Source organism: Cherax quadricarinatus, chromosome 51, assembly GCF_038502225.1.
Source record: "Cherax quadricarinatus isolate ZL_2023a chromosome 51, ASM3850222v1, whole genome shotgun sequence".
Lineage (NCBI taxonomy): Eukaryota > Metazoa > Arthropoda > Malacostraca > Decapoda > Parastacidae > Cherax > Cherax quadricarinatus.
In genome coordinates, this window is record NC_091342.1 from 8,970,375 (window position 1) to 8,984,234 (window position 13,860).

Below are 13,860 nucleotides of genomic sequence, written 5' to 3' on the forward strand. Positions count from 1 at the left end.
TTTTTCATGGTGGTAGTGGGATGGAGAGAGTGGAGAGGAAGGAGCGAGCCTTCTGCTAGACTATTCTTGCCTCAACTGCCTTAGGATGGTAGACATAAGTAGGTATAACCATGATGTGGATGGTAAGGTCTTGTAGTATCTCTCTCTCTCTCTCTCTCTCTCTCTCTCTCTCTCTCTCTCTCTCTCTCTCTCTCTCTCTCTCTCTCTCTCTCTCTCTCCTTCCTACCTGTTGTCAACACCTCCCTCGCACATTTCACCCCTTCTTTCTCACATCTCTTACGGTGTCCCCTCATCTATCCCTGTCTTCTCCCCTTCTACATCTCTATCCCCTCCCCTCCCACACCTTTATCCTCTCCCATATCTCCCCTACCATCTTCACTCTTACATCTCTACTCCCCTCTACCCTCCCATATCTCTCCACTTCCTCTACAGCATCTCTCCCACCTTCCCTCTTACATGAGATGAAGACCCTATATCTCTTAAAAAAATAAGCGAAGGTTGTACTTATTGAAGGCTGGTGTTGTGTTGTTAGCTGTGTTGAACATACGTGTAGCTGTGTTTGGAAGTTGTTGTTAGCTGTGTTGAACATTACTGTGTTTGGAAGTTGTTGTTAGCTGTGTTGAACATACGTGTAGCTGTGTTTGGAAGTTGTTGTTAGCTGTGTTGAACATAGCTGTGTTTGGAAGTTGTTGTTAGCTGTGTTGAACATACGTGTAGCTGTGTTTGGAAGTTGTTGTTAGCTGTGTTGAACATAGCTGTGTTTGGAAGTTGTTGTTAGCTGTGTTGAACATAGCTGTGTTAGCAAGTAGTGATGAACCCATCCGTGTATACACACACACACACACACACACACACACACACACACACACACACACACACACACAGATAATGAGAGGGGTGAGGAGAGGCAGCAGTGAGTTGCTCTACTCAATCGTTGAACAATATCAGGACCCACCCAAAAAAAAGGCGTAAGATCAACCCCGGGAACAAACAAATAGGTAACTACACATATATATGATGGAGAAAAATCTAAGAAGTGACAAAAACTCCTAATGTATCCTAATACAACGTAAATACAACACAAAACATACACACCAAAACAAACACAAAAAAGTTGAAAAAGTGCAAGGATTTACAACAAGATTGGCACCAAAACCTAGAAATAAAAATCTACAGGAGAATGGCTTGAGAGAGAGAGAGAGAGAGAGAGAGAGAGAGAGAGAGAGAGAGAGAGAGAGAGAGGAGACGTGATCAAAAGATAGGAAATACTCAGTGGAATGGACAGAGACGTTCAGGCGTCATAACAGTGGAAAGACAGAGAAGGCTCTTGTTCCAAGGAACTGGTGATACCCTTTCTACCCCCTCCCTCCTTTTCCTTAGACCAAACCTGATTACCCTTCCCACTCCCCTCCCCCTGGTGCTATATGATCTATACGGGTTTAGCGTTTACTCCTTCAATAATAATAATAATAATAATAATAATAATAATAATAATAATAATAATAATAATAATAATAAGAAGAAGAAGAAGAAGAAGAAGAAGAAGAAGAAGAAGAAGAAGAAGAAGAAGAAGAAGAGGCAAATTCTCACGTGGGAAAAAGGAAGTGTGTGTTAGTTCCCGAGAGAGAGAAAGAGAGAGAGAGAGAGAGAGAGAGAGAGAGAGAGAGAGGAAACGTAATTGGTCCAGCGGAAGCGATTAGTGAGGACCAGCCAGGAGCTGAGGAGTTTTTGTGTACCTGGCGGTGGCGGTGATGGTGGAGGAGTGATTACAGGTGTATCCTGGGAGATGACATCTGTGATGGTGGTGGTGGTGGTGGTGCCACGCGTCACTGTCGTGCACCACCAGCAGCACTAGCACCGTCAGTGCCAACACCACCACACCTCTCAGTGCATTTATGATATAAATGTAATAAAAAGCTACCATAACAGAATATGTAAAGACTCCCTTGTTGCTCTCACAACTGTTGTTGGTAACAACCACAACCTTGGTGCTAATGTTGTTGGTAACAACCACAACCTTGGTGCTAATGTTGTTGGTAACAACCACAACTATGGTGCTAATGTTGTTGGTAACAACCACAACTATGGTGCTAATGTTGTTGGTAACAACCACAACCTTGGTGCTAATGTTGTTGGTAACAACCACAACTATGGTGCTAATGTTGTTGGTAACAACCACAACTATGGTGCTAATGTTGTTGGTAACAACCACAACTATGGTGCTAATGATGGCTACCACAACTATCGTGCTAATGTTGCTGGCTACAACCACAACCTTGGTGCTAATGTTGCTGGTTACAACCACAACTATGGTGCTAATGTTGCTGGCTACAACCACAACTATGGTATTAATGTTGCTGGCTACAACCACAACTATGGTATTAATGTTGCTGGCTACAACCACAACTATGGTATTAATGTTGCTGGCTACAACCACAACTATGGTATTAAGGTTGCTGGCTACAACCACAACTGTGGTATTAATGTTGCTGGCTACAACCACAACTATGGTATTAATGGTGCTAGCTACAACCACAACTATGGTATTAATTTTGCTGGCTACAACCACAACTATGGTATTAAGGTTGCTGGCTACAACCACAACTGTGGTATTAATGTTGCTGGCTACAACCACAACTATGGTATTAATGGTGCTAGCTACAACCACAACTATGGTATTAATTTTGCTGGCTACAACCACAAATATGGTATTAATTTTGCTGGCTACAACCACAACTATGGTATTAATGTTGCTGGCTACAACCACAACTGTGGTATTAATGTTGCTGGCTACAACCACAACTATGGTATTAATGTTGCTGGCTACAACCACAACTATGGTATTAATGGTGCTAGCTACAACCACAACTATGGTATTAATGTTGCTGGCTACAACCACAACTGTGGTATTAATGTTGCTGGCTACAACCACAACTATGGTATTAATGTTGCTGGCTACAACCACAACTATGGTATTAATGGTGCTAGCTACAACCACAACTATGGTATTAATGTTGATGGCTACAACCACAACTATGGTATTAATGTTGCTGGCTACAACCACAACTATGGTATTAATGGTGCTGGCTACAACCACAACTGTGGTATTAATGGTGCTGGCTACAACCACAACTGTGGTATTAATGGTGCTGGCTACAACCACAACTGTGGTATTAATGTTGCTGGCTACAACCACAACTATGGTATTAATGTTGCTGGCTACAACCACAACTGTGGTATTAATGTTGCTGGCTACAACCACAACTGTGGTATTAATGTTGCTGGCTACAACCACAACTGTGGTATTAATGTTGCTGGCTACAACCACAACTATGGTATTAATGTTGCTGGCTACAACCACAACTGTGGTATTAATGTTGCTGGCTACAACCACAACTGTGGTATTAATGTTGCTGGCTACAACCACAACTGTGGTATTAATGGTGCTGGCTACAACCACAACTATGGTATTAATGTTGCTGGCTACAACCACAACTATGGTATTAATGTTGCTGGCTACAACCACAACTGTGGTATTAATGTTGCTGGCTACAACCACAACTGTGGTATTAATGTTGCTGGCTACAACCACAACTGTGGTATTAATGTTGCTGGCTACAACCACAACTGTGGTATTAATTGTGCTGGCTACAACCACAACTGTGGTATTAATGGTGCTGGCTACAACCACAACTATGGTATTAATGTTGCTGGCTACAACCACAACTATGGTATTAATGTTGCTGGCTACAACCACAACTATGGTATTAATGTTGCTGGCTACAACCACAACTGTGGTATTAATGGTGCTGGCTACAACCACAACTGTGGTATTAATGGTGCTGGCTACAACCACAACTGTGGTATTAATGTTAGAATAGTAAGAGTGATGAACATAGTCTACATTAGATCCTTAATTGATTTTGCTGCTCCCATAATGTTATATAAAGAAAATTCTCTCCGGCCCTTGGTGGAGATATTGCAAAACTTGTTGGTAGTCACTAAACTACCAAAGATCGTAATATAAGGAAGGAACTTGGCAGAGCTGCATCTGCTCTTGTTGTCACCTCCAGCAGGAGTCTACTGGCAGGGTTGCATCTGCTCTTGTTGTCACCTCCAGCAGGAGTCTACTGGCAGGGTTGCATCTGCTCTTGTTGTCACCTCCAGCAGGAGTCTACTGGCAGGGCTGTATCTGCTCTTGTTGTCACCTGCAGCAGGAGTCTACTGGCAGGGCTGCATCTGCTCTTGTTGTCACCTCCAGCAGGAGTCTACTGGCAGGGCTGCATCTGCTCTTGTCCTCACCTCCAGCAGGAGTCTACTGGCAGGGCTGCATCTGCTCTTGTTGTCACCTCCAGCAGGAGTCTACTGGCAGGGCTGCATCTGCTCTTGTTGTCACCTCCAGCAGGAGTCTACTGGCAGGGCTGTATCTGCTCTTGTTGTCACCTCCAGCAGGAGTCTACTGGCAGGGCTGCATCTGCTCTTGTTGTCACCTCCAGCAGGAGTCTACTGGCAGGGCTGCATCTGCTCTTGTTGTCAGCAGGAGTCTACTGGCAGGGCTGCTCTTGTTGTCATCTGCTCTTGTTCTACTGTGCATCTGCTCTAGTTGTCACCTCCAGCAGGAGTCTACTGGCAGGGCTGCATCTGCTCTTGTCACTCCAGTAGGAGTCCACTGGCAGGGCTGCATCTGCAGGAGTCTACTGGCAGGGCTGCAGGAGTCTGCAGGGCTCATCTGCTCTTGTTTTCACTTCCTCAACGGCAGGCAGGGCTGCATCTGCTGTTGTTTATACTTCGTCAACGACAGGCAGGGCTGCATCTGCTGTTGTTGTCACCTCCAGTGCTACTGGCAGGGCTGTATCTGCTCACCTGCAGCAGGAGTCTACTGGCAGGGCTGCATCTGCTCTTGTTGTCACCTTCAGCAGGAGTGCAGGGCTGCATCTGCTCTTGTTATCACCTCCAGCAGGAGTCTGGCAGGGCTGCATCTGCTCTTGTTGTCACCTCTAGGGAGTCTGCAGGGCTGCATCTGTCCAGCAGGCCAGCAGGAGTCTACTGGCAGGGCTGCATCTGCTCTTGTCCTCACCTCCAGCAGGAGTCTACTGGCAGGGCTGCATCTGCTCTTGTTGTCACCTCCAGCAGGAGTCTACTGGCAGGGCTGCATCTGCTCTTGTTGTCACCTGCAGCAGGAGTCTACTGGCAGGGCTACATCTGCTCTTGTTGTCACCTCCAGCAGGAGTCTACTGGCAGGGCTGCATCTGCTCTTGTTGTCACCTGCAGCAGGAGTCTACTGGCAGGGCTGCATCTGCTCTTGTTGTCACCTGCAGCAGGAGTCCACTGGCAGGGCTGCATCTGCTCTTGTTGTCACCTCCAGCAGGAGTCCACTGGCAGGGCTGCATCTGCTCTTGTTGTCACCTGCAGCAGGAGTCCACTGGCAGGGCTGCATCTGCTCTTGTTGTCACCTCCAGCAGGAGTCTACTGGCAGGGCTGCATCTGCTCTTGTTGTCACCTCCAGCAGGAGTCCACTGGCAGGGCTGCATCTGCTCTTGTTGTCACCTGCAGCAGGAGTCCACTGGCAGGGCTGCATCTGCTCTTGTTGTCACCTCCCTACATGACAACCATAGGGAGTATGTTGAGTTAGGTATAAGAATTAACAACTGTGCGTCTACACTGCAAACTGAATCGTCTGTCATCCTGATGGCACTAAAGATAACTTATAACACTGAACGTGATTATGATTATTCCTGATTCTATGTTATCATAGAGGACTCTTGAGCCACATAATGACCCTGACAACGTGTTCACTGGAGAAGCTATCATAGAGGACTCTTGAGTTACATAATGACCCTAACAACGTGCTCACTGGAGAAGCCAGTTACTGAAACTCAAAAATCAGTGAAAAAGTAATTCATATATAACTCTTACGATGTTCATCACAGTGAATTTCTCCTTCATGACAAACTTAATTAAATGAAGAAACAACCCTGAAGGAAGAAGTTGAATACATCTTCTAGTTTGTGTCTAACATTAGGAATAATATTAACAGAGAAGCAAATAATAAATCTGAATGTCATGGGAAAGCAGTTAGAAGCCTGTGTAGATCTATAACCCACTATGATAACATGAACGTAGATATGTACGTTCATGTAGCAACTTGTAATGCGAACACTGACTGTTGTAGCAGCCAGGCTCTGGCTTGGTTATAAGTGCTGCTGGCAGATACACTGACGATAATCAAACTAAATGAAAAAATATGTGGCTAGTCTTATGGTCACTATAATGAACACTGCTTAACTGTCCACTTACTGAGGAATACACAGACAGTATAATAACCTATGTGATATGCAAAGCTTCTTAAGAATGAAAATAAGATAATAGACATATTAAGCAAATATTCTAAATTTGCTTGTGACACATGTTGAGAGATAGATAGATAGATAGAGAGATAGATAGATAGATAGATAGATAGATAGATAGAGAGAGAGAGAGAGAGAGAGAGAGAGAGAGAGAGAGGGAGAGAGAGAGAGAGAGAGAGAGAGAGAGAGAACGCCGGAAGACCCTTCACCGGATACCAGCACAAGTGCGTATCCGGCTACCTGCCTCCTGATGAACTTCCCCTTTCTCTGCCCCCTCCCCCTTTTCCCTTTCCATTTCCCCTTAACTCTCCCCCTTTCCTTAATCCTTTCCTCTCTTCTCAACTCCTTCTCCCTCCCTCTCCATATCTCCTTCCTTAACTTTAACTCCTTTCTCTCTCTCTCCATTTAACCCCTCCACATCTCCCACCTCCCCCTCTCCGCCCCTACCACTGCCCCCTCCTTTATCCATCACTCCTATCTCCCAATGGATCCTTCCCTTTCCTCTTAGTCTGTCTTCCACCAATTTTTTCCTCAGTTTTTTGGGTACAATCTTTTCAAAACAGATAAACTAAAAATTATGAACGGAAGAAAAATAAGACAAAGGAGGATAAAGAGGAAAACAGAAGATGGAACAAAACAAAGATGGAACAAAACATAATGAATGAAACAAAACATATATGCAAAACGAAGATGGAACAAAAGAAGAAACGAAAGAAGAAGGAGAAGAAAGAGCAAACACAGACATGGAATACAAGAGGAAGATAGACGGAAAAACGCATAATGAACAACGCAGGAGACCAGGAAGACGCGTTTAGCCACCAATGGTTTGATCAACCTAACTGTCAGACCACGGGGACACATGAGAGGTAAATGATGTAGTAGTAATGATCGTAGTGGTAGTATTAGTAATGGCACGTAGTGGTAATAGTAGTAATGGTCGTAGTAGTAGTGGTAGTAGTGATGGTAGTAGTAACAGTGGTAGTAGTAATGGTAGCAGTAGCAGTGGTAGTAGTAGTAGTAGCAGCAGTGGTAGTAGCAGCAGTGGTAGTAGCAGCAGTGGTAGTAGCAGCAATGGTAGTAGCAATGGTAGTAGCAATGGTAGTAGTAATGGTAGTAGTATTAGTAGCAGTAGTAGTAGAAGTAGTAGTAATGGTAGTAGTAGTAGTGGCAGTGGTAGTGGTAGTAGTAGTAATGGTAGTAGCAGTAGTAACAGTGGTAGTAGTAGTAGTAGTAATGGTGGTAGTAGTAGTAATAGTAGTAGTAGTAGCAGTGGTGGTAGTGGTGGTAATAGTGGTAGTAGTATTAATGGTTGTAGTAGTAGTGGTGGTGGTAGTGGTGGTAGTAATGGTAGTAGTAGTAATGGTCGTAGTAGTAGTGGTAGTAGTAGTAAGGGTTGTAGTAGTAGTGGTAGTAGTAGTAATGGTCGTGGTAGTAGTAGTAATGGTCGTAGTAGTGGTAGTAATGGTTGTAGTAGTAGTGGTAGTAGTAGTAATAGTACTAGTAGTAGTAGTAGTGGCGGAGTCACAAACGTGGACGTGGGGACAGAGGCTGAGAGGAAACGTGAAAGAAGAGGAAGAAAAGATGAATAGGCAAGGAAGAGGCAGAAAGAAAGGGCAGGAAGAGAATACTGATATTATGGTGTCTTATTGTTTTGGACTGGGAGGGGAGGGAGAGAAGGAGGGAGAGGGAGAGAAGAGAGAAGGAGGGAGGGTATGGAAGGAACGAGAGATGAACTGCAAGAGGTAGGAAGGTGAGAGGAAGGAATGAATATACAGAGACAGTGGATGGAAAGATGAAAGGAGGGAGAAGGGAAGGAAGCGAAGAAAGCGAAGGAAAGGAAGGAACACTTGGATATGAGGAACAAAAGGAACAAGAAGGTGGAAGCGAGGATCCGTGGAACAAGTGGAACAGAAGAAGGGATCTAGTGGGAGGACATTAAACAGATAAACAGAAGTGGAGAAAAGGGGATAAAAAGGGGGATGCCGCTTTTAAAAAGAAAAGGTGAGAGAGAGAGAGAGAGAGAGAGAGAGAGAGAGAGAGAGAGAGAGAGAGAGAGAGAGAGAGAGAGAGAGAGAGAGAGAGACAGACAGAGAGACAGACAGACAGAGAGACAGACAGAGAGACAGACAGACAGACAGAGAATCAGTTCTCAGGTGAGTCCAGCCTAGTGTTGAACATTCAACACATCACTATGATTCAACGTTAATCTCTAAGGTATTTGTCCCCTCTAGACATGTGATGTCTCTGAATTTGTTGGTGTCGGTTCCTCTGATGACGGCCTCCGTGTTCGGCCGAAATCGAGTACTCACTTGTGCTACTGGCCAGTACTTATTGCTGTGTAGCTATGTATACACATTCATGTAAATCTATCCTGTTACTAGAGGCTGGGTGGTTGACTTGGTAGCTGGGTGGTTGATCACGTAGCTCGGTGGTTGACTAGGTAGTTGAGGTAGGTACCTGGGTGGATGACCAAGTTCCTGGGTGGATGGTCAGGTAGCTGGGTGAATTACCAGGTAGCTGGGTGACTGACCAGATAGCTGGGTAGCTGACCAGACAGCTGGGTAGCTGACCAGGCAGCTGAATACTTGACCAGGTAGGTAAATAGTTGACCAGGTAGATGGAACGGCTGACCAGATAGTTGTGTGGCTGACCAGATAGCTGGGTAGCTGACCAGGTAGCTGAGTGAGAGATGTCCCTGAGGAAGGGCAGGTGTGTGTGGCTGACGTGCACACACCTGAAACATCACAGAGGGAGGCCATCGTCCTTGGCATTGCACAGCAGCCGTGCATGACGATACCCCTGAACAGGTGCACCTGGGTACAGGCAGGTGTAGCGGACGCTGGGTAGAGTGTACATAGGCTGTACTGTACGTGGCATGTGCTGTACGTGGAGTGTAGGTTGTTTTGTAACGTATGTGTGTGTGGTGTACAGGTCGAGTGGGGTGTACAGTGTAGGTTGTGTGGGGTGTATAGTGTAGGCTCTCTGGGGGTGTATATGGGGTGTAGGCTGTCTGGGGGTGTACATGGGGTGTAGGCTGTCTGGGGGTGTACATGGGGTGTAGGCTGTCTGGGGGTGAACATGGGGTGTAGGCTCTCTGGGGGTGTACATGGGGTGTAGGCTGTCTGGGGGTGTACATGGGGTGTAGGCTGTCTGGGGGTGTACATGGGGTGTAGGCTGTCTGGGGGTGTACATGGGGTGTAGGCTGTCTGGGGGTGTACATGGGGTGTAGGCTGTCTGGGGGTGAACATGGGGTGTAGGCTGACAGGGTGTGTACATGGGGTGTAGGCTGTCTGGGGGTGTACATGGGGTGTAGGCTGTCTGGGGGTGAACATGGGGTGTAGGCTGTCTGGGGGTGTACATGGGGTGTAGGCTGTCTGTGGGTGTACATGGGGTGTAGGCTGTCTGGGGGGTGAACATGGGGTGGAGGCTGTCGGGGGGTGTACATGGGGTGTAGGCTGTCTGGGGGTGTACATGGGGTGTAGGCTGTCTGGGGGTGAACATGGGGTGTAGGCTGTCTGGGGGTGAACATGGGGTGTAGGCTGTCTGGGGGTGTACATGGGGTGTAGGCTGTCTGGGGGTGTACATGGGGTGTAGGCTGTCTGGGGGTGAACATGGGGTGTAGGCTGTCTGGGGGTGTACATGGGGTGTAGGCTGTCTGGGGGTGTACATGGGGTGTAGGCTGTCTGGGGGTGTACATGGGGTGTAGGCTGTCTGGGGGTGAACATGGGGTGTAGGCTGTCTGGGGGTGTACATGGGGTGTAGGCTGTCTGGGGGTGAACATGGGGTGTAGGCTGTCTGGGGGTGAACATGGGGTGTAGGCTGTCTGGGGGTGTACATGGGGTGTAGGCTGTCTGGGGGTGTACATGGGGTGTAGGCTGTCTGGGGGTGAACATGGGGTGTAGGCTGTCTGGGGGTGTACATGGGGTGTAGGCTGTCTGGGGGTGTACATTGGGTGTAGGCTGTCGGGGGGTGAACATGGGGTGTAGGCTGTCTGGGGGTGTACATGGGGTGTAGGCTGTCTGGGGGTGTACATGGGGTGTAGGCTGTCTGGGGGTGTACATGGGGTGTAGGCTGTCTGGGGGTGTACATGGGGTGTAGGCTGTCTGGGGGTGTACATGGGGTGTAGGCTGTCTGGGGGGTGTACATGGGGTTTAGGCTGTCTGGGGGTGTACATGGGGTGTAGGCTGTCTGGGGGTGAACATGGGGTGTAGGCTGTCTGGGGGTGTACATGGGGTGTAGGCTGTCTGGGGGTGAACATGGGGTGTAGGCTGTCTGGGGGTGTACATGGGGTGTAGGCTGTCTGGGGGTGTACATGGGGTGTAGGCTGTCTGGGGGTGAACATGGGGTGTAGGCTGTCTGGGGGTGAACATGGGGTGTAGGCTGTCTGGGGGTGTACATGGGGTGTAGGCTGTCTGGGGGTGTAGGTTGTCTGGGGGTGTACATGGGGTGTAGGCTGTCTGGGGGTGTACATGGGGTGTAGGCTGTCTGGGGGTGAACATGGGGTGTAGGCTGTCTGGGGGTGTACATGGGGTGTAGGCTGTCTGGGGGTGTACATGGGGTGTAGGCTGTCTGGGGGTGTACATGGGGTGTAGGCTGTCTGGGGGTGTACATGGGGTGTAGGCTGTCTGGGGGTGTACATGGGGTGTAGGCTGTCTGGGGGTGTACATGGGGTGTAGGCTGTCTGGGGGTGTACAGGGGGGGTAGGCTGTCTGGGGGTGAACATGGGGTGTAGGCTGTCTGGGGGTGAACATGGGGTGTAGGCTGTCTGGGGGTGTACATGGGGTGTAGGCTGTCTGGGGGGGTACATGGGGTGTAGGCTGTCTGGGGGTGTACATGGGGTGTAGGCTGTCTGGGGGTGTACATGGGGTGTAGGCTGTCTGGGGTGTACATGGGGTGTAGGCTGTCTGGGGGTGTACATGGGGTGTAGGCTGTCTGGGGGTGTACATGGGGTGTAGGCTGTCTGGGGGTGAACATGGGGTGTAGGCTGTCTGGGGGTGTACATGGGGTGTAGGCTGTCTGGGGGTGTACATGGGGTGTAGGCTGTCTGGGGGTGTACATGGGGTGTAGGCTTTCTGGGGGTGTACATGGGGTGTAGGCTGTCTGGGGGTGAACATGGGGTGTAGGCTGTCTGGGGGGGTACATGGGGTGTAGGCTGTCTGGGGGTGTACATGGGGTGTAGGCTGTCTGGGGGTTTACATGGGGTGTAGGCTGTCTGGGGGTGTACATGGGGTGTAGGCTGCCTGGGGGTGTACATGGGGTGTAGGCTGTCTGGGGGTGTACATGGAGTGTAGGTTGTCTGGGGGTGTACATGGGGTGTAGGCTGTCTGGGGGTGTACATGGGGTGTAGGCTGCCTGGGGGTGTACATGGGGTGTAGGCTGTCTGGGGGTGTACATGGGGTGTAGGCTGTCTGGGGGTGTACATGGGGTGTAGGCTGTCTGGGGGTGTACATGGGGTGTAGGCTGCCTGGGGGTGTACATGGGGTGTAGGCTGTCTGGGGGTGTACATGGGGTGTAGGCTGTCTGGGGGTGTACATGGGGTGTAGGCTGTCTGGGGGTGTACATGGGGTGTAGGCTGTCTGGGGGTGTACATGGGGTGTAGGCTGTCTGGGGGTGTACATGGGGTGTAGGCTGTCTGGGGGTACATGGGGTGTAGGCACATGGGGTGTAGGGTGTCTGGGGGTGTACATGGGGTGTAGGCTGTCTGGGGGTGTACATGGGGTGTAGGCTGTCTGGGGGTGTACATGGGGTGTAGGCTGTCTGGGGGTGTACATGGGGTGTAGGCTGTCTGGGGGTGTACATGGGGTGTAGGCTGTCTGGGGGTGTACATGGGGTGTAGGCTGTCTGGGGGTGTACATGGGGTGTAGGCTGTCTGGGGGTGTACATGGGGTGTAGGTTGTCTGGGGGTGTACATGGGGTGTAGGCTGTCTGGGGGTGTACAGGGGGTGTAGGCTGTCTGGGGGTGTACATGGGGTGTAGGCTGTCTGGGGGTGTACATGGGGTGTAGGCTGTCTGGGGGTGTACATGGGGTGTAGGCTGTCTGGGGGTGTACATGGGGTGTAGGCTGTCTGGGGGTGTACATGGGGTGTAGGCTGTCTGGGGGTGTACATGGGGTGTAGGCTGTCTGGGGGTGTACATGGGGTGTAGGTCGTGTGGGAAGTGTGATTCACACTGTGGCATTGTTGCCGCCGCATCACAACAGGATGTATTTTGACGCTAAGACGCACTCATAAACAGACGACCTTCGCAACGACCACACGACCGCCATAACGACTAGATACTAGGGAAGAGGGAGTAAACGACAAAGGGGAAAGGGAAAATATACTACAGAAGCAAATGAACCCACTGCTAGACGACATGAGAAATTAATCGACTTGCCCCAACGACCTTCACAACGACCACAACGATAACAAAGGGGAGGGTGTGGACGACTCACAACGACTTACTAATTATCCAGAGGTATCTACCAAGGACACCTTTTGCACCTGCCCTAATTAGGCTCAGTATTTTATAAGTGGTAACCACCGAAGCGAAAAAGATTCCCTTAGAAGAAGGTTGCGACAGAGTTGCGACAGTTACGACAGGCTATCTACGAGGTCTACGGCCACGTCCGACGCACGCAGCGACCGCTTTAAGACGTCAAGGTTACGAGTGATGTCGTGGATGATGATGGTTCAGCAGGGCAGTGAGAGGAGGGGATTGGTCCGATTTCGGACACTGGCCCGCTTGTATGGCAACATGGACCGGTAGCAGTGTGGTCGTTTTGCTGTGACAGCAGCGACAGGTGCGTCAGCCGCCTCTTCCTCCTTCTCCTCCTATTCCTCCTACCCCTCCTCCTCTTCATCCTACTCCTCCTCCTCTTACTCCTCTCCTAAGTCTCCTATATATCTCTTTGCTCTTATCTTTTGTTCATCCTCTCTCTTTACAATATTTTTCATTGAATTCTTCTTATTTCATTTTCATAACGTTGGGAGAGAGAGAGAGAGAGAGAGAGAGAGAGAGAGAGAGAGAGAGAGAGAGAATCACATTACCAACACAAATAATCTCTCTATTTTACGATGCACACACACACACACACCGTAGCGGTCAGTGAAGAGGCGGGGCCAGGAGCTGAGTCTCGACCCCTGCAACCACAATTAGGTAAGTACAATTAGGTGAGTACACACACACACACACACACGTGTGTGTGTGTGTGTATGTATGTGTGTGTGTATGTATGTATGTGTGTGTGTGTGTGTGTGTGTGTGTGTGTGTGTGTGTGTGTGTGTGTGTGTGTGTCCACAGTCACGCCTGGTGCCCTGCCAGGCTTCAGGTGCCCTGCACCTGCCCCGAGCCAGGTGCAGGGCACACCTAGGCAGGTGAATGATCCCTTCCCTTCTTGTTATCACTCTTACTGGTAGGTATTTTCCCTATGGTCACTCTTACAGGCTGGTACTCTCCCTGTGGTCACTCTTACAGGCTGGTACTCTCCCTGTGGTCACTGGTTCAACTGCCTCCCAGCACACATAAGGGGGAT